Below are 20,894 nucleotides of genomic sequence, written 5' to 3' on the forward strand. Positions count from 1 at the left end.
TCGGCTCAGGTCATGATCCCAGGGTCCTGGGATCGAGCCCCGCATCGGGCTCCCTGCTCCGCGGGAAGCCTGCTTCTCCCTCTCCCACTCCCCCTGCTTGTGTTCCCTCTCTCGCTGCGTCTCTCTCTGTCAAATAAATAAATAAAATCTTTAAAAAAAACAAAAACCAGTAAGGGGCACCTGGGTGGCTCAGTCGTTAAGCGTCTGCCTTTGGCTCAGGTCATGATCCCGAGGAACTGGGATCGAGCCCCACATCGGGCTCCCTGCTCAGAGGGAAGCCTGCTTCTCCCTCTCCCCCACTTGTATTCCCTCTCTCGCTGTGTCTCTGTCAAATAAATAAATAAAATCTTAAAAAAAAAAAAGAAAAGAAAAGAAAAGAAATGAAGGGGCACCTGGGTGGCTCAGTCGGTTAGGGTTGGACTCTTGATTTCTCCTCAAGTTGACCTCAGGGTCCTGGGATCAAGCCCTGCGCTGGGCTCTGCACTGAACAGGAAGACTGCTTGAGGATTCTCTCCCTCTCCCTCTGCTCCTCGCCCCACTCCCACACACTCTCTCTCTAAAGTAAATTAATAAAAAAAAAAAAAGAGGTATAGAGCAATGGCTCTATAGGGAGATGAGATGCGAGTTCTGAGTCTGCCATATTACTAACTCTATGACCTTGAGAGGAAGTCATACTAACCTCTCCAAGCCTGTTTCTTCATCTATAAATAAAAATTAACAACTACATGAAAAACTTGTGAGGGCTAAAGGATAATGCATATGGTGTGCTTAATATAGTTACTGACATAGAGAAATAAGCACCTTTTAAATCATTAACTAAGATAGTCCATTACATACATAGAACTTGGATAGGATAGCTCCCACCAAGGTCCTATTTTTTAACACACACACACACAAAATACGTGTGTCCATACACAGTTACTTATTTCTGAAACTTTTATATATTTATTTGAGAGAGAGAGAAAGACAGAAAGCATAAGTGGAGAGAAGGAGAGGGAGAAGGAGACTCCCCGCTGAGCAGGGAGCCCGACGAGGGGCTTGATCCCAGGACCCTGAGGTCATGACCTGAGCTGAAGACAGATGTTTAACCAACTGAGCCACCCAGGCACCCCTATTTCAAACCCATTTAATAGAGAGTTGTGGTGGTGCTTGGTGGCACAGTCAGTTAAGCATCTGACTCTTGGTTTCAGCTCAGGTCGTGATCTCAGAGTCGCCAGACTGAGATCTGCCTTGGGCTCCACGCTCAGCATGGAGTCTACTTAAGACTCTTTCCCTCTCCCTCTGCTCCTCTCACCCTTCTCTCTCTCTCTCTTGCTCTAAAATAAATAAATAAATCTTTTTAAGAAATGAAATCCTTTTAAGAAATAAATAACCATGCCTCTGTACACCTTATTACTTTAGTATATACTTCCTAAGAACAAAATAATCTCTTAAATAATCACAGAAAACCTGCTCCTTCCTCTGCCTCTCTCTCTGTGTCGCTCATGAATAAATAAATTTTTTTTTTTTTTAAGATTTTATTTATTTGACAGAGAGACAGCGAGAGAGGGAACACAAGCAGGGGGGAGTGGGAGTGGGAGAAGCAGGCCTCCTGCTGAGCAGAGAGCCCGACGTGGGGCTTGATCCCAGGACCCCAGGACCATGACCCGAGCCGAAGGCAGACGCCCAACAACTGAGCCACCCAGGCACCCCTAAATAAATAAATTTTAAAAATCTTAAAAAAAAAAAAAGTAACACTTTAATTCATTGTTTTGCAAATATAGGTCTTAGATGACTCATCTCAAGTCAATAATGATTCTAAAATTAAAAATCAGTGAACACTTACATTATTATGCCAACGTAAAAATTAAACCTGCAGAGCCAAGTAATACATTAGGATTACATTTCCTTCTTTAAAGGTCTAATGTGGACCCACTAGGCCAAATAAAGGATAAGATTCTTATTCTAAGCATCAAAGTCAAATGACTGCTCTTTTCTTAATATATGCATGAGAATTTGACAGCTAGGATCTGCAAGCTTCTCTGGGCTCCATCATCAGTACCACCCCATAGATGCAACTTCTGAGAAATCTTTACAAAAGTAAAATATCTATCTCATCTTTCAGGCACCTATAAAGCAGAAATTACCCAATTTCTTTCTCAATAACTAAAACTTACACTCACAAACAATAACTCAACCAAGTAAAATACTGAGCAACTCAGACTATAAGGTCATAGAATATATATATAATTCCTTCATTATACAGAAAGAAGGAAAAAAACAGTACCCTGAATCAAGATTATAACTAATCCCTACTAAATTCGATTAAAAGTTAGATGATAATTTTCTAAATTAAACAGATGGCACAAAATCTATTCTTCCTTATTCTTACCAAACACCCACACCCACCAAAAACAAAAATCCTACTTAAAATCAAATTATAGTGAGAAGTCCTATATCCCAGGACTCTGGAAATGTCTCTGTGAATTGAAAATTCAAATATGAACATAGTTTTTGCCTTCAAGGTGTTCATAATCTTGTGGGGACAACAAACAGGTAACTAATAAGGCAGAATGTGAAAAGAGATGCAGAAACAGAACTCCATGAGGATGCAAAAGACAGAAATGGATTCTGGTCTGGGCACTCAGGGAAGGCTTTTTGGAACAACTGAGTTTTTTAATAGTTGAGAAATAGGAAAATAGGTCAATGTGACTACAGCAAAAGGTGCCCTAGGTGTATGGGGGAAATGTTTAAAGCCCACTTGTAAAGAGCCTAAAATGCCATGGTAATGAGCTTGATCCTTATTCTGGAGGCAATGCCAAGCTAAGGTTGCAGAACAAGGTACTGATGTGGATCTAAAAAGTTAAAACTAAAGCAACAACTTCTCTTTTCAATAAAATTATAGTTTCCTAAATTAAACCAATGGCAGACAAGAGGCAGTAATGACGACTGAAATAGTCATGGATACACGTAAGTCTATTAAAAGAAGAACTGGGATTAATAACCACATTGGGGACAGGGTTAAATTTTTTAGTTCTTTTTTTCTACTTAAATGTCACATTAGTACCACTAAGTCTAGTAATGAGGCCTTTTTATATAGATATGTAACAAGTTAAGAAAACTCAAAAGAAGGTGATTAACATTACATAATAAAATAAAATTTAAAAAAAAGAATCAAGTTTCAATTTAAAAGAATTCCATGTTGTTAAGAACTGTCTATTCTAAACAAAATATTAGGGCTACAACTCATTTAATTTCAACTTAAATACAAGTTTCCAAGTATAGCAAATTATATATGGAAAAAATAATCTGCCTTGACCCTAGTGAAAAAAAAAAATCATATTTAGAGATCTGACATTAAAATGAACATACAAAAGCTCATCTAAATAATTGTGTACATGGACAAACAGACCCCCCACAATTAATCTGTAAATTAGTTTCTGCTGCTCAGGGTGCCTGGGTGGCTCAGTCGGTTAAGCGACTGCCTTCGGCTCGGGTCATGATCCTGGAGTCCCGGGATCGAGTCCCGCATCGGGCTCCCTGCTCGTTGGGGAGCCTGCTTCTCCCTCTGACCCTCCCCCCTCTCATGAGCTCTCTCTCTCTCTCATTCTGTCTCAAATGAATAAATAAAATCTTTTAAAAAATAAATAAATAAAAAATAAATTAGTTTCTGCTGCTCAAAACAGCACAAAGTGGGGGGAGGGGTATGACAAACTTACCAAATGAAGTTTGTCCCAAGAAGTTTCTCTATTAGAAGGTTTCACAAGTCAATCTGCAAAAGAAAAACCAGCAGTTTTACAAATATCCTAAGAATAAAGTTAAACCACTTAAATCTCCCCACAACACTTCTCTCTGTAAGTTAGAATGCGGTGACAATATATTATTTTTAAATTGTTATAATGTTGACTAGTCAACAGATTTTAGAATGTTTAATTGCCCAAAATGAGCCCAATCAGGCGTCATCATGCTTTTAGAAACTGCAGAACTATACAGACGGAACTTTCCAAGAAGCTACACATACTCTATTTAAGGGTTTTTCGTCAATCAATCATCATTTCTGATGGTTTCTAAGCTAAACCTTTGCCACTACATGCACCAGTACTTTAAAAAACAAAGATCAGAGATCTAGACTTACTCTTGTAGCTTTTTTTTTTTAAAGATTTTATTTACTTATTTGTCAGAGAGACACAGAAAGGAGAGAGAGCACAAGCAGGGGGAGGAGCAGGCAGAGGGAGAAGCAGCCTCCCTGCTGAGTAAGGAGCCCGATGCAGGACTCGATTCCAGGACCGTGGCATCAGGACCTGAGCCGAAGGCAGACGCTTAACCGACTGAGCCACCCAGGTATCCCTACCAAGCGATCTTTTATGTGTAAGAAAAAGATCAGGGCAGAAGGAGTATGGTCTAAACACAAATAATTCTTGTCACAACTCGGCAACAATCTGACCTTTAGAGAGATAAAATACATACTCGACTTTTTTTTTTTTTTAAAGATTTGAGAGAGCGTGCACGCACACATGTGTGAGCAAGTGGCGGGGGGGGCACAGAGGGAGACAGAAAGGGAGAATCTCAAGCAGACTCCCCACTGAGCACCAACTAAGCCACCCAGGTGCCCCATAACCTGATTCCTTTGTAATGATTTCTCTCAGTATTTGCAGACAACTCATTCTTTTGGTCTGTTACATGACCTGAAATCACATAAATAAACAAAACTGTATAAAACATTAAAATCCTAAAATTAAGGAATCAGTCAACATAGCACATTACATCCATAACTTCCAGAAAAAAAATTTTAACTAAGAACCATAAAAAGGAGGCTAAATATGCAATGATATAGTGTTGTTTTGTTTTAAGATTTTATTTATTTGATAGAGACAGAGAGAGACAGCAAGAGAGGGAACACAAGTAAAGGGAGTGGGAGAGGGAGAAGCAGGCTTCCCGCTGAGCAGGGAGCCCGATGTGGGGCTTGATCCCAGGACCCTGGGATGATGACCTGAGCTGAAGGCAGATGCTTAATGACTGAGCTACCCAGGCAGCTCCGATAAAGTGTTTTAAACCATTTTATAAGTAGGATTTTTGTCTCCCATAACTTTTAATTTAAATTTTATAACTTAGAGGCCATATTAACCACATACTATATGGGAAATAAAGCTATTCATAATTTACAACTTGAGATACAAACCATATTAAGTATTGAGTTTAGTCTTATTGTTTTAAAAGGTACAACACAATACAGAAGAAAAGTTGGGAGGTCTGTAAATCTGCAGGACCTTTTCTTGCTAGAGTGTAATTTTGGCTAAGCACTTGAATACTGAAATACATATTACAATTTTTTCCTTTTTAGTTATGTCAGTAGATACATTATACTATCTACGATTTTTTTTTTTTTAAGATTTTATTTATTTATTTGACAGAGAGAGACACAGCGAGAGAGGGAACACAAGCAGGGGGAGTGCAGGAGGGAGAAGCAGGCTTCCCGCTGAGCAGGGAGCCCGATGCGGGGCTCGATCCCAGGACCCTGGGGTCATGACCTGAGCTGAAGGCAGACGCTTAACGACTGAGCCACCCAGGCGCCCCACTATCTACGATTTTTTTTTAAGATTTTATTTATTTACTTGAGAGAGAGCGAGCATGAGCAGAGGGAAGAGGCAGAGGGAGATGGAGAAGCAGGTTCCCCACTGAGCAGGGAGCCCGATGCAGACCTCGATCCCAGGACCCTGGGATCATGACCTGAGCCAAAGGCAGACGCTTAACTGACTGAGCCACCCAGGTACCCACTACCTATGATTTTTACTTTAGCATAATAAAGAATCATTTGTTAAAAAGAAGAGATGCTCAGTCTCTTTGACTTTAAAAAAAAAAAAAGATGAAATAATATATGTGAAGACACATTTCACTTAAAAAGTATTACAAACAAGAAATGATGAAACATAGTTCAAGTGTCAGAGTACTACAATGTCCAATGACCTGCATGTGCTCAGAGTTCAGATGAGGGACAGTGCAGGGAAGCTTCACAACAGATGAAGAATTTCAACTGGGTTTTATAGAATGGGTGGGATCTAAATAAAGAAAAAAAAAGGACAGGGATAATTCAAGAGAGAATGGCTATTAATACCACAGTAGGAAGAAAGCATGACATTTTTGAGAAGTAGAAGTCAGAATATCAAGAGAGAGTTCAAGCAGAGAAGACTAGAAAGGCAGGACACAACTGTGGGCCTTCAATGCCAGGCTAAGGAGTCAGATTTAATTCAATGGCATGAAATCAAGAGCTTTATACGCAGGAAAATAACACAAAAGTGGTGGTGTTAAACAGCAACAAGCAGCAAGTATATTGGTCTGGAGCGGAAAACTGACTTAGGATGTTCCTCGACTAGTAGTTCAGATATGAACTGCTAACAGCCTAATATCTCAACTGTAGTGAAAATGCAGAGGAAGACATCAAAGTGAATAAAAGCATTAATTTCCTGAGCTTAGTAATTGATTAGAAATGGAGGAAAAAAAGAGGCAGAGCAAGTTGTCAAAGATAACTCCAAAATGTTAAGGCCTGCAGTGAGTGGAAAAAGGACAGTATCATTAAGAAATGAAAGGTGGGATGCCTAGCTGGCTCAGTCAGAAAAGCATGCAACTCTTGATCTCGGGGTCATGAGTTTGAGCCCCACAATGGGTATAGAGATTAAAAATAAATAAGCTTAAAAAAAAAAAAAGAAAAGCAAAAGAAATGAAAGGTAGTTCCAAGGAAGCAATGTTAAGTAGATGTATATCCAGCAGGTGGAGAATGGAAGGATTAAATTCAAGAGACAGTTCAAGTCTAGGGGTAATAATGAATTTATTTAATTCAAGGTGTTAAATTTAATTCAAGGAAATCACTGTATCTACTATAAAAATCATTTGACATGTTTTAAATTACTTGATAATTTACTCTGTCAAACATATGAGAAGCCCGTCAATACAGAAATGTTTGTGTAAAGTTTCCACAGGGTGTAAAGTTCCAACAGACACACCAAACAACAGGCAGTTTCAACAAAAAGGTTCAGGCAGGTCTGCTTCAATGCTGGCCATGACTCTTCTTCCCAATAACCACAATCAAACAACTACTTGGTTGGAAACAAGGATGTCATTTTGTGAAACACCAACAACAACAACAACAAAAAATTGCCCATGCCTCTTAGGACTATTTGCCAGATAAAGGCCATGCAGAGGTGAGTCTGAAAGCAGCTCTCTGGTGCCATAAGCTACCTGCCAATGATAGCAGCAGGTATTCCATGATACAGTCATGTATACACATATCTCACAGAGTAACAGCAGTTAGGTTTGGGTGACTCTGAATATATACTGAATATATTTAAAGAAGTACCACATCAGGGCACCTGGGTGGCTCAGTTGGTTAAGCGTCTGCCTTTGGCTCAGGTCATGATCGCAGGGTCCAGGGATCAAGCCCCGCATCGGGCTCCCTGCTCAGGTGGCAGTCTGCTTATCCCTCCCTCCCTCCCTCTCTCTCTCTCTCTCTCTCTCTCCCTCTGTCCCTCCCCTGCTCCCTCTCTCTCAAATAATTTTTTTTTTTTTTTTAAAAACGGAAAGGAAGGAAGGAAGGACCGACCGTATCAGCTTCAAAAGGGCAAAGAGGCATACCAATTTGGGTCATTTATATAATAAAAGAATTCAAACTACAAAAACTAATCAGATTGAATCATTTAATGAGGAAAACTAAGAGACTCAGGCCAGGCATCTTAAAATGTTGGGTGGGGGAGGGTAAGCACAGGGAGCTAAAGCAGCACTTTTTTGGCTAGTGTACATTTTAACTTTAAAAAAACAATGGTCTGTTTTATATAGTCCTGTTTCAGTTTCAAATGCAGGATAATTAAGAATTGAAAACTTTAAGAATGCAACACTGAATAATTTTAAAGGAATCCTTTATTTTCACTGTATGTAAAAGAAATGTTTTCTGGGGTTTTTTTAAAGATTTTTATTTATTTATTTGACAGGGAGACACAGCGAAAGAGGGAACACAAGCAGGAGGGGTGGGAGAGGGAGAAGCAGGCTTCCCGCTGAGCAGGGAGCCCGATGCGGGGCTTGATCCCAGGACCCTGGGATAATGACCTGAGCTGAAGGCAGATGCTTAACCGACTGAGCCACCCAGGTACCCCAAGAAATGCTTTTTCTTACACATGCACTGCGTATTAAGAAACAGATACAGGGACGCCTGGGTGGCTCAGTCGTTAAGCGTCTGCCTTTGGCTCAGGTCATGGTCCCGGGGTCGAGCCCCACATCGGGCTTCCTGCTCCGCGGGAGGCCTGCTTCTCCCTCTCCACTCCCCCTGCTTGCGTTCCCTTTCTCACTGTGTCTCTCTCTGTCAAATAAATAAATAAAATCTTTAAAAAAAGAAAGAAACAGATACAGAGGAAAATTTGAGTGTGGAAGCAATATAAAATAATTCAGAGATGTTAAATTTTAAGTGGCTTTCCAACTGCCACTACTTTAGGCAAGTTTTTGTAGTTTCTTCATGTTTCCTTATTTATGCCTAATAACTTTTCCAGATATCTGATGGATGATATGACCTTCCCACACTAGGACTCTGTGGCATGCTGGGTGGGATTATTCCATGGTGGAGATGATTTAATCACCAGCACTTATCAGCTGAGTAAAACTACTATGGCTTGGTCTCAATTCCTTGAACAGAAGCCCAAACCTCAGGTTTTCTAAAACCTTTGCTGCTGAAGTCAACTATAAATAAAAACAGAAACAAAGAGTTCAAAAAGCATGACTTCACTCACCTACCATGACAAGTTCACTGTGGAGGTTCATTTATTTGACAAATATTTGGGAGTGGGAGGCACAATTCCAGGCACTGGGGATGATGCAGCAATGAACAAAACAAAGTTCCTATCCTTAAGGGAGCTGTAATTCTTATGTCAACTGTAATATTCTCACATGGCTGAATGCCCTCAGTATGACTTTTCTCCCCTATTAGGTCCATGCTTTGAAAAAGATAAAAGGAAAGGTAAATATAAAATTGAGTCAGTGACCTCGTTCAGTGAAATCTCTAAACAAGATGATGAGAGAGAAAGAGAGAGGGACTGACTCTACATGTCTTTTCTACCTCTTTTGGAAACACTAAGTAATGTCTGTGAGTTTTGAGGGATCCAAATGCAAATTCATGATCCGTGTACATTCCTCTGCCAGCTGTAGAGCACAGATAAGCAGCTAACATATTATAATTTCCTAACCAAAAAACAACCATCTTCTCCTTGAAAAACAAAAACCCAGTAAGTTGCCAGAAACTGTCACTTAAACTCCATGTTATAATCACATTTCTGTATCAAAGAGCCTTTAACTGGTAATAAGTCTCATGAACCAGCAACACTTAAGATAATGTTCAAAATAACAAACAAAAAAAATTCTGCTTCAATAGATAACCACCAAAGATCAATCTTGTATCATCTGTGACTACACTAGTGGTACAGAGTGTGGTTCATTCTATATTCTATATACATATGTATGTGTATGTATGTATATACATGGGGATGGGGTGGGTTAAATATGGGGTAAGTTCTGAATATATTCCACAAAGGAGGCTCTGCAATACACAATTTCCAACAGTTGGGTTTAGTGATCAATACTGAAAATCACTTGCTGTCATTTAAGTGGCTGAAACACCGAAGCTGCTTTTCTAAAAGTGGACCCCAAATGTCAAAAATTAAAAGCAAAGTAATTATGCTCTAGCATTTTTAGACATCAAAATTCAGTTGCATTTCAGATGAATGTTATTGCTTTTCCCATCTCAAGTAGGTAAAAGGAAGCCCCAATCATGTTCTCAGAAAAGATTAACTGTGATCAAACCAATTTTAACAAATCTGATTTGTACCTTTTTTTAAAGAACATTTTATTTATTTGCGGGGGGAGGGAGAGGGAGAGCACGAGCGGGGTGGAGAAGAACAGGGAGAGGGAGAAGCAGACTCCCCGCTGAGCAGGGAGCCCCATGCAGGGCTCGATCCCAAGACCCTGGGATCATGACCTGAGCCAAAGGCAGATGCCCAACCGACTGAGCCACCTGGGAGCCCCTGATTTGTACCTTTGAAAATCATTTAATGTACAAGTATTTTCCTTTTAAACTTAATCCTTATACAACAGGGTAGGAAAGGAAGGGGGGAGCATAAACCCTACATGATGTCTTGGTGAAGATATTTTCTGATGGTGACCAGAAAAGATTAAAACCACGGTCAAAGCGGCGCCTGGGTGGCTCAGTCAGCTGAGTGACCGAATCTAGGTTTCAGCTCAGGTCATGATTTCATGGGTCGGAGATCGAGCCCCACTTTGGCTCACTGCTCAGTGGGAGTTGGCTTGAAGGTTGCTCCCTCTGCCCTGTCCCCAACTCTCGTGCATGGTGCTCTATCTCTAAAATAAATAATCTTAAAAAAAAACAACACTGATCACATACCATCTTCTAAAAAGGGTAAAAAATAATTTTAAGAACGCAAAGATTTTTTAGTGTTCTGACTTGCTCTTTATAATCATTTTTTTTTTAAAGATTTCATTTATTTATTTGACAGAGAGAGACACAGCGAGAGAGGAACACAAGCAGGGGGAGTGAAAGAGGGAGAAGCAGGCTTCCCGCCGAGCAGGGAGCCCTATGCGGGGCTCGATCCCAGGACGCTGGGATCATGACCTGAGCCGAAGGCAGGCGCTTAGCGACTGAGCCACCCAGGCACCCCTATAATCACTTCTATAACAACACGTTCACTTCATACTACTCAGATACCTTATTAATAAGATTGTAAGGAATTTCTATGTGTAATTTGTAATGTAATTTTTTTTTTTTTTTTAAGATTTCATTTATTTAACTGGCAGAGAGAGAGAGAGAGACAGCTAGAGAAAGAACACAAGCAGGGGGAGTGGGAGAGGGAAAAAAGGCTTCCCGCCAAGCAGGGAGCCCGATGCGGGGCTCAATCCCAGGACCCTGGGATCATGACCTGAGCTGAAGGCAGCCGCTTAACCAACTGAGCCACCCAGGTGCCCCTGTAATGTAATCTTCTGACTCCATGAGCTCCATGAGAAATCACATGGTAGGCATTATTTTATTACTGAAATTAAGAATTTAATTTTAAAATTAGGCAGCATTTAAGTTCATCATCTTAAATGAAACATTCCCTATCTCCTAAGAAAGAAAAAACCCTTATAATTTAACAGAAAACAGAAGAGATAATAAGTCTTGGATGTTAAGAGAATAGAAAATCCATGTATTCAAATCACTAGAAATTAACTGTATTTTTATTTTATTTTTTGAAATTAACTGTATTGTTAAAGCCAGGCAGATCATTTTATCTAAGTGCCAGAGGTAGTTCAATATTTATAATCACATGGAAAGATCTGAAAGACTAGCTGCCATGTCGGAAAAATGTTTCCTGACTTTTGTTTCTTTGACTAGCTCTGAGGTCTACCTTTGAGAATTTAACATAAGGCAAATTCCTGCACACTCATATTAATGTTCTGCTACTTGCTCCCAGTTAACCTCTGATAAAGAGGAAGGAAGTTAACTTTGTTTCCCCCTGCACCTCTCCTTTCTTCTCCCATACCCCCAGAGCTCTCACTGGCATTGCATAGGTCAATGTTCTATTTAAAAGAAAGAAAGAAAAACATTCCTGATTTCTGATATATAGTAACAGGAGATTGCAAACTCTGTCCCTGCTTCCCACTGTCCTAAGAATAAAATTTTAACCGCATTTTTTGGGACAAAACATCTAAATGACCAATCCCTATGAAGACAAGCAGTTTTACAATAGGGTCTCAAAAAGTTTCTAAAAACTTAAATTATGAATTCCTATTTCTTATGTACTCAACAGAAAAAGAAAACTAATCAAATGAGATAGGTAGCAAAAACCAAAAATGCAATAAAAAAAAGGGCAACTAAAAAACTAGGCAAAATTCAACACACCAATGTCATTTTGAAACCTGCAGATTTACATGGCTTATTCTAATATGCTTTCCTTCAGGACCCTGCCCTAAAGGAACAAAAATACAATCTCCAAACCCCACCCTTTTTATACCAAGCCTCCCCACTCACAGCTGCCTAAGAGGTTTCTTTTCTAGAAAGACAAACAACTTAATTTGAAGGTCAGTTTACCATGGGAACTCAACAGTGTGCCCATGTATAAATGAGTATGATTTTCCTGTTTGGTGTAAGTACTTGAGATGTTTTAACGCCAATTCTAGGAAAAATGTAACTACACTCTTCAAAAAAAATACCTATCAGTATTTCAAACCCAGCTAATCTGCGTATTGCTTACTAGTATATTAATATTATATTTAGAAATGTTAATATTCTTCTCCCAGTCTGTAAACAGACTGTCCAAAGTTCTGGTTCTCTTCACTCAGTTTTATGCAGAGTAACGGGCATCAAAATGGACAAGGAGCAAGGGGCGCCTGGATGGCTCAGTTAAACGACTGCCTTGGGCTCAGGTTATGATCTCAGGGTCCTGGGACCGCGCCCCCTGCTGTCGGGCTCCCTGTTCAGTGGGGAGTCTGCTTCTCTCTCTCCCTCTGCCCTTCCCCCCTGCTCATGCACTCGCTCTCTTACATGCTTTACATGCTTGCTCGCTCTCTAATAAAGAAAATCTTAAAAAAAAAAAAATGGACAAGGAACAGAAAGCTGAATGAAAATGCAAATCCATCTTTTAGGTATACAACTTAATGAAGAAACATTTAAATTTTAGCTGCTGTATTCACAATTAAAAACTGTCCAACTCCAGCTAGCCAATAGGTACACCCAAGAGAAGAGGGACAAAATTCAAGTTATAAAGGCTATGTGCAATGAAAAGAATCCACTCTTCTACTGGCCTAGTTAAAATTAATATTCTGGCAATTAGGTAGGGGGCTACTCATATTTTTGAAAGCAAGCCAATAAAAACCCAAATAACCTCCAGTAACCACACACTACAACGCAGGCTCTGTTTTAAGAGTAGGTAGCTCAAATACCTACTCTTTCAAAGCAGTTCTCAATTACTAAATAGCCAAAAGACCAGAAATTGTCTTGACGAGAACACCATCTTAAGACCATCCTTTTAAGACAATTCAACAGAACCCCAGAAAAGGGCCCACCTTTTTAAACTAGTAACATTTATCTCATGTAAACAGAGCAACATGTGACTGCCATCCAAATATATACAGAAAGAAAAAAAAAAAAAACTTTCAGTTAAAGTCAAGAAGTAGAACTCAGCAACATGCTTTAAAGAAAAGGAGGGCAGAGTGCCTGGGTGGCTCAGTTGGTTAAGCGACTGCCTTCGGCTCAGGTCATGATCCTGGAGTCCCTGGATCGAGTCCCGCATCGGGCTCCCTGCTCGGCAGGGAGCCTGCTTCTCCCTCTGACCCTCCCCCCTCTCATGTGCTCTCTGTCTCTCTCATTCTCTCTGTCTCAAATAAATAAATAAAATCTTTAAAAAAAAAGAAAAGAAAAGGAGGGCAGAAGTACTACGTTAAATCAGGGCTAATAAGAAATAAGCTCTGAAGCAAAAGAGATTTCTCCCTTTTTGTTTTTAAGTAACTACACTTAAAATAACCGCTCCAAAAACTCAAGTCATGGGTTCATACTGAAGACAAAAACCAAATTTTGAACTGAAAAAAATTCTTAAGCTATCATTTTGCTTAACCCATTAATGGGGAGCAGGGGTAATAAAAAAGCATACTGGCTTAAATTACTTCTATTCAAACTAAACATGGTAAAATAGTCTCTAAAACAAGATGAAAAACTTCTCAAACATACAACCTAATCTAAACCTATTCTGCACAAATTATGAAGTATTCCAAGTATATTGTTTATACATCACAAACTTAAGTACTATTCAATTCAACATGGAAAAAACAATCCACACAAATAATTCAAATTCTCAAGTTTCCAGTAAGTACGTGGACATAACTATGAAGAATAACATCACACCTCCAAGGTCAATCAGCACCACTCATACGTTTCTTGCATTTTTCAACCTGAAAATACTAAGAGGAACTAATCTCTCAAAGAGGCAGAAAGAATAATGCATTTATACAGCTCTCTGGTAAACAACAGCAGGCCTATGACTGAACAACACATTGTGTACTACTGTTTTCAAACAGGACACCTTTTTTTTTTAAGATTTTATTTATTTATTTGACAGAGAGAGACACAGCAAGAGAGGGAACACAAGCAGGGGGAGTGGGAGAGGGAGAAACAGGCTTCCCGCCGAGAAGGAGCCCGATGCAGGGCTCAACCCCAGGACCCTGGGATCATGACCTGAGCTGAAGGCAGCTGCTTCAAGACTGAGGGACCCAGGCGCCCCTCAATGAGGACACTTACATATGCTAAAATGCAAAGAAACAGAAGACCTTAGAAAGGGCTTACCCTTTTTCTTTTCTATGGATTTACATCCTCAATATTTAACCCAAACCCTACATTCTACAGCGTATAGTTAATTTTCAATTACCAGTGTTTCCATGGCACATTATTACAGACCATTAGCGATATTTGAGATAACTTAAATGGAATACGCATACCTTAAAAAAAAAACTATGCTAATGAGCACTGGAAAAAAACATTCTGCATTTCATTGACTCAGATGCCATCAAATTCAAAGCACACTATTAAATTTACACACCACTAAGAAAGAAAAAAAAAACTCCAATTCAACTATAACATGCCACTGATTTTAAGATGCATCCCCATGTAGTATACAGATACTGAAAAAAATCATGTAGGTAATATATTAATGAGAGGTCTAGGTGATACTGCACTATATGCTATTATAAATCCTTCATATATAGAAATTAACATATAACTATCTTTCTTCGAGCTGCTTTATTCTCTCATTTTTCTTCATAAGACTTATCTTTTCAATCCATTAAAAGTCTGAAACCATTCATAAGCAGACCTGACCAGGGCCACATGCAACAGTATCTAGTCCTTCCCCACACAAAAGACAAACCTCTCTAAGGTTTCTGCTACCACTGGAGTTCTGGCACCTTCTCCAACCCCAGCTGCTATTACTAGCACAATACCACAGGGTACAGGGTCTCCTGGACTGTCACTGTAGCACATATCCTAACTCTACATATCCTTAATAAAATCCATCATCAGCCTCCATCTCCTCTCCCCCCCCCCCCCCAATTCCTTCTTTCTTAATACTCCACTGGAAATCTTGGTAGGCCTACGACTTCAAGGCTGGCAACCATTTGACTATTTCCAGTAACAAAATCTGATGCCAACTCCTACGGCTTTTCCTGAAATGCTCAATTTCCATCTTTCCATTCCATGACACCAGTTATCACCACCCTTTGGTCTAGCTGATTCTCAAACATTTGTTCAATTAAATTTATGTAGACCTTAGTTACCTAAGAAACAAAATAACCAGTTACAACAGAAGTTACAAAAGAACTGGTTCTGGTCAGTTCCTCTTTTAACATCACCTGACATATTCAATCCGATCAACAGAAGTTTCACTAAAACATCCCTGCTCAAAAAAATATGCCCTATGACATTTATACCCACAATGAACAACTTGAAGCTGCTTTTAAATTTTCCATGTATGAGCTTTTGCCACTGCGGTTACCTCTGCCTGATTTACTCACACTGCTTTATCTATTGATACTACGTATCCTTCAATTCTTTCTTGAAAACAAAGCTTTCACTGTGAAAGCTTCCCTGCAGAGTTCATGTGCACTTTCAACATAGCTCTATTTTATAATACTAAATGTCATTTGATTATTTACACTTCTATCTGTTCTACTAGACAGATTATGATTTCTTATGTAAGGTCATTTTCCTACTCAACAATGGAAGCCAAGGGCCTTACACTATGCATTAATGAGAGGCACTACAATATAGCTTATTAGGTAAGATCACAGGTTCTGGAATCAGACTGTTTTGGATACGAATTTTGACTCTAAACTTACTTGTATCAGTTTGGGGAGTTCACGAAGTTTCCTCATCTGTAAAATGGAGATAACATTAGAAGAGTTACTGCGCTAGTAGTATCTTCAAATCAAATGAACACTAATCTGACAAGGACAAGAAACATGCCCAATAACTACTTTTTGAATTAAAAAAACAAAATTTACAAGAAATACAAGAAATTAACCATGCCTTCTATTTACCACCCATTAAATAAATGTTTGAAGCACACCCATGTCCATTTAAAACCTCTATATTCTAGTTCTTACCATAAATGCAACAGTTCTACCTGCCTGTCTTCATATAGAATAAGCCCTTACAACGGACATGTAAGTTTCCAATTATAAATTGGCATTATAAACCTTCAAAGTCCAAAATAAAAAAGTAGTATGTGATTTTGCTGAAGCAAAAATTCTAGTAGCCATTTGAGACTTAAGAAGAAATCACTGAACTGAGTGAGCCAAGCAACATTAACCACTATCCTCTACACATTATCAATGAACTCTCAGGGTACTATTATTGTATTGTCAAGATCTAGTGCATCCATCTCAACAACGTCTCCCAAAAATGAGGCCCTTCCCTCTCAAACAACCAGGTCTGCCTCAAATGAGGATCTTACTCTTCCCCTCCAGGACATTCTATGTTCATTCCAAATTCCTTGCCATTGTTTATGTTGTTTCCTATACACAGACTGGCTTTTTTTTCTACCAACCAGATCATCAGAGCTCTTCTAGTATTTTAGGCCACTAAACTTTTACTGCATTTTTGCAAATAGACATGATTTAGCATTTATTCTTTTATCAAATTCCACTTCTCCCCCTCCTCCAAATCCCTCTCCCTCCCTCTCTCCTCTCTCTCTCAAACACACATAGTCTGCAAGTTCTCTCAAGAGCTACTCAAAATGTTTTGATTAGTTAATGAAATAGTATTTCTTTCTCCTTAAGGGTTTTGGGATAAATCATAAAAAATTTTATCATAAGCAATTAAAAATAGCTATAGGTGATAATTCTCATTACAATTATGGGAAAACTGAAATGCTTTCTCCTCCATGTTCCAACATTAAGCTAAAAATAGGTAATACGTGATCATAATTAATGGTATAATGTCATTTGACTAACACATAAAGACTTCTTGAAGTGACTAGGAACTTGATAATGGCTGCAATATCAGTCCTGAGCTGGTATTAATAAAAATGCCACTTTAAAAAAAAAAATGCCGCATTTGTATAAAATGATGGTGGTTTTTGCAAAGAAAAAAACACTGCTTCAAGACAAGGATATGGAATATAAAAGTGAAAGCAAGAGGGAAGTGGTTTTTTTTTTTTTAAGAGTGATTTTATTTATTTTTTAAAGATTTTACTTATTTGACACAGAGAGAGACAGTGAGAGAGGGAACACAAGCAGAGGGAGTGGGAGAGAGAGAAGCAGGCTTCCCGCTGAGCAGGGAGCCTGATGTGGGGCTCGATCCCAGGACTCTGGGATCATGACCTGAGCCGAAGGCAGATGCCTTAACGACTGAGCCACCCCCTGGGTGCCCCAAGAGGGAAGTGGTTTTAATCCTCTTTGACTTCTTTGAGGCCATCATATAAAAGCAGTTCTTACGATCAAGCCATTCCTAGAAAATCCTTTTTACATTCCATTCTTTGTGTAGTAATTTTGTTTCTCCCCTGAAAACTGGATTGCTTCTCTGTCCTTTTCTCAACTTTTCCTGAATTAACAAAGGAAGAGCAGACAGGTTCACAAATTGGTGAGACAACATATAGTTTCTTCCAACTTGAAGCCAAGATAATTTTTCAGTTGTATATGTTTAACAATTTCTGATAACTGCAAAGAACCTGAAGGGTACTGCATTCACAGGAATAGCTAATTCTATAGCACCAGAAAGCAACGGTAATAATATCGGGCATGGTACTTAGAAAAAACAAGGACAATTTTTTTTTTTTTTTTTTAAATAATGTTGGGTTTTGTTTTTGTTTTTTTACAGTGACAGAACAGGGAGAGAAAACACTATCAATACAAGTATGACCTCATATTAATGGACCAACTGAGACCAACTGTTAAGGATGTTTTAAGCAGGGGCGCCTGGGTGGTTCGGTCGGTTAAGCATCTGCCTTTGGCTCAAGTCATGATTTCTGGGTTCTGGAATCAAGCCCCACGACAGGATTCCTGCTCAGCAGGGAGTCTGCCCCCGCCTCAAATAAATAAGTAAATAAAATCTTTAAAAAAAAAAAAAAAAAGGATGTTTTAAGCAGCTAATTTTATTGAGCACTTCTCTATATGCCAGCCACTGGTTTAAAAGTATTATATGTATTAACTCAATTAACCCCACAATAATTCTATAAGGTAGTGACCATTATAGTTTGAAAAACAGTTGAGGGGCGCCTGGGTAGCTCAGTCAGTTAAGCATCCGACTCTTGATTTGGGCTCAGGTCATGATCTCAGCGTCATGAGATCAAGCCCCACTTAGGGCTCATGCTAGGCACGGAGCCTGCTTAAGATTCTCTCTCTTCTAGTCCCTCTGCACGCGCGTGCGCACGCGCACGCATGCACACACACACACACACTACAGAGAAGTAATTTTCCCAAGATTATACAGTTAAAAAGCCAGAATTCAAACCCAAGCATTCTGGCTCCACAGTTTACATTCTGGCTCCACAGTTTACATTATAAACATCCATGCCATACTGCCTTCTCCATTCAGTAAAATAAGTTTGTTAATATAGTAAAATTTGATGCTAACTATACTTCTCATAAAGCAAATCTAAGGAGAGCCCTTATATATTGAGAATGTTTCTTATATATGACATGTGCTACTATATTTTTCAAAGAACAGCATTGGCTTTAAGTTTCATTCTCCCACAAAACTAAAGATTTTCATCAATGTTTTATGATCCACCATCTCGAGAATGCTACTTGACACTTGTTCCTAAATATCTTTATTCTTACAACCTCTTCTCCCTTGTCCAGATAGTTCTGAACTCTTAATTCCATCCTCCAAGGGACTGACAAGTCATCTCATTTCATCATCTGTATCACTCTTAAGAACATTATATAGTAGAGAGAACAATCCTAGCCTCTTTATAAAATCATGTTGTCTCTTATCTGATAGCAACCCACCAGTAACAATGAATATAAACCTCTAATCCACTTTGCACCATTTAGCAATAAGACATTTTCATCCCCTACAGATAAAGATGCCACCAGAGATAATTAGCAGCTTTTGTAAAGTTAAAATATATCCACTGCTTGTGGATGTTCCACAGACCTGTCCCCATCATAAGATACTACTCTGTAGGACTGACTTTCAAAGCCATGCAGTTTGTTATTTCATCATCTTTAAATAAAATCACAGATTATTTTTTGGGTCAAATACCCCAAGATTTTTAACTTCATTAAGGTATAACTGAAGTAAAACAAACTGCACATTTAAAGTGCTTTTTTTTCTTTTTTCTGTGGTAAAATATACATAATATCTACAATTTTAACCATCTTAAGTGTACAACTGAATAACCTTAAGTACATTCACATTGTTGTGCAATCACCACCACTATCCATTTCTAGGACTTTTTCATTATCCCAAACTTCCTTTTTAATGCTGAATAATACTCCACTGTATGTATATATCACATTTTGTTTATACATTCATCCACTGATGGACATTTAAATTGTTTCTACCTTTTGGCTACTGTGAATAGTGCTGCTATGAACACTGGTGTATAGGGGCGCCTGGGTGGCTCAGTCGGTTGAGCGACTGCCTTCGGCTCGGGTCATGATCCTGGAGTCCCAGGATCGAGTCCCGCATCGGGCTCCCTGCTCGGCAGGGAGTCTGCTTCTCCCTCTCCCACTCCCCGTTTGTGTTCCCTCCCTCGCTGTGTCTTTCTCTGTCAAATAAATAAATAAAATCTTTAAAAAAAAAAAAAAAAGAACACTGGTGTATAAATATGTTAGTCCCTGATTTCACTTCTTTTGGATAGATATTTAAGAGTGTAATTGCTGGATCATATGGTAATTCCATGTTTAATTTTCTGAGGAACCACCGCACCATTTTCCCTCAGCAGCTGCACCATTTTACATTCCCATCAGCAATGCACGAGGGTTCTAATTTCTCCATATCCTCGTCAACTCACTTCCACCTTTTTGATAAGAGCCATCCTAATGGGTGTGAATATCTCATGGTTTTGATTTGCATTTCCCTAATGACTAGTGAGTGATGGTGAGCATCTTTTCATGTGCTCACCAGCTATTTCTATAACCTCTTTGAAGAAATGTCCATTCAAGTCTTTGCCCATTTTTTAGTTGGGTTGTTTTTTGGTGATGAGCTGTGTTTCTTTATATATTCTAGATAGGAATCCTTCATCAGATATATGGTTTGCAAACATTTTCTCCCATTCTCTGGGTGCCTTTTCATTCTTGATAGTATACTCTGATGCATATTAAGTTTTTAATATAGTTCAATTTATCTATTTTTTTCTTTTGCTGCCTGGGCTTTTGATGTTAGATCCAAAAAATCATTGCCAAATGCAATGCCATGAAACTTTTCCCGTATGTCTTCTTCCAAGAGTTTTATAGTTTTAGCTCTTAAGTTTAGGTCTTTGATTCTCGATTACCCAGATAATTATGAAATCACAAAGATCTTTCAAATCCATCAATTTTTTTATAGTTTAAGTATTAGGTGAGACTTAATAAATCTGTGCTATGGAAATAGTCATAGATACACAAGATGTTAATTTATGCCCCGTAATTTTAAAACATTTGTAAATAGGTAAATTGATATAGCGATACAATGGAATACTGTGCCCTTCTAAGCACAGGAGTGGGTGAAAATCCCAGGTTGACCAAATTATAGACTATTCCCCTCAACCACATGATCCAAGGAGAAAAACAAACGGAATCCTTCTCCTTTTGTGCTTGACTGGCTCAGTTGGTAGACATGCAACTCTTAATCTCAGGGTCCTGAGTCCAATCCCCACATTAGGCACAGAGATTACTTAAAAAAAAAAAAAAAAAAA

At 38.9% G+C, this 20,894-nt stretch overlaps 1 protein-coding gene across 5 annotated transcripts in view; it reads right to left on the minus strand.

The window, feature by feature from the left end:
• Nucleotides 1-20,894, minus strand: part of MTMR3 (myotubularin related protein 3) — a 140,459-nt gene that overhangs the window by 56,249 nt on the left and 63,316 nt on the right. For all 5 annotated transcript variants that reach the window (XM_021703608.2, XM_021703612.2, XM_021703610.2 and 2 more), the window contains exon 2: nucleotides 3,699-3,751. The gene's annotated coding sequence lies outside the window, so the exon portion shown is untranslated. The remainder of the gene's footprint in view (nucleotides 1-3,698; nucleotides 3,752-20,894) is intronic.

This window comes from Neomonachus schauinslandi, chromosome 14, assembly GCF_002201575.2.
Source record: "Neomonachus schauinslandi chromosome 14, ASM220157v2, whole genome shotgun sequence".
Classification (NCBI taxonomy): Eukaryota; Metazoa; Chordata; class Mammalia; order Carnivora; family Phocidae; genus Neomonachus; species Neomonachus schauinslandi.